The sequence below is a fragment of the Trichechus manatus genome, unplaced genomic scaffold (assembly GCF_000243295.1).
Source record: "Trichechus manatus latirostris isolate Lorelei unplaced genomic scaffold, TriManLat1.0 scaffold00232, whole genome shotgun sequence".
NCBI lineage: Eukaryota > Metazoa > Chordata > Mammalia > Sirenia > Trichechidae > Trichechus > Trichechus manatus.
In genome coordinates this window covers 56,410-57,443 of record NW_004444168.1, presented here as the reverse complement: position 1 = coordinate 57,443, position 1,034 = coordinate 56,410, and positions in this window count along the sequence as shown.

Sequence of the window (1,034 nt, the reverse complement as noted above, 5' to 3'; positions counted from 1 at the left end):
CATGTAATTTTTCTGTCCCAGTGGATTGTCAATGTAATTTTCCAAACCAAGTGAAATAATTAAGAGGTTGTATCCCAAATGACCTAAACCTTACTTAAATTTGACTTTGGTGTACAGTAACAATTCCTTGGAGCCTATCCCCACTAATACGGTGGATGTATCAGTAGGGCACGCTTGCTCTTTATTAACGATACAGAAATATTTGATTCCTCTATTCGTACTAGAATTTACAAGCTGATTATTCCAAGCAAACTATTAATAATTGAGCATCCATTTATTGCATAAACAGTGCTTGGTGTTTTTACTGATATCATATCATTTAACACGAGAATCACATGAGATATGTATCATTATCCCTTTTTGTAGGTAAGGAAATAGAAGATCGAAAGATTTTTGTAATTTGTCTAAGAGTCCCTAGACAGCGAGAAGTAGGGATGGAAACTGATCCCAGGTCTACATAGCTCCAAAGCCCAGGGTATTTCTGCACATCACTTTGCCTTCTATGCTGGTGCTCATATCCAACTTTGAATTCGTTTGTATCTTTCATATATCTATTTTACTTAAAAATATAATTTGTTTCTTTTTTGAGTCGGTGACTAATTTATAAAGTCCCTACACTGTCCTTTGCCTCATTAAAAAAAAGACAGAACTTAAGAATTCAGACACACGATCCTAGTACTAGTCATAACATGGCATATCATTGTGATGATTCACGTGTAACATTGACTGATTTCTAATTGTAAGGAGTCAAATGTTATAGCATTGTTGGCTAAGAGCATGATTGCTGATTGTTATGTATGTATGTTTTCTTCAGTCTTTTTCATATAGAAAGTTTTGAATAAAAAGTAAGTTATTCTGAAGAATGGGCTGGTCCTTAAATTGAAGGAATCATGGGAATAAATATGACTAATCTATATTTTTCCTCTCCTTGATTGTGTGCTCTGTTTTGAACACAGGGATAATGATTCTATGATGCTAATCTGTCTTTCAATCTAATTTCCTAGCTTTCTTAGAGTGGCTACTTCCATCACTAC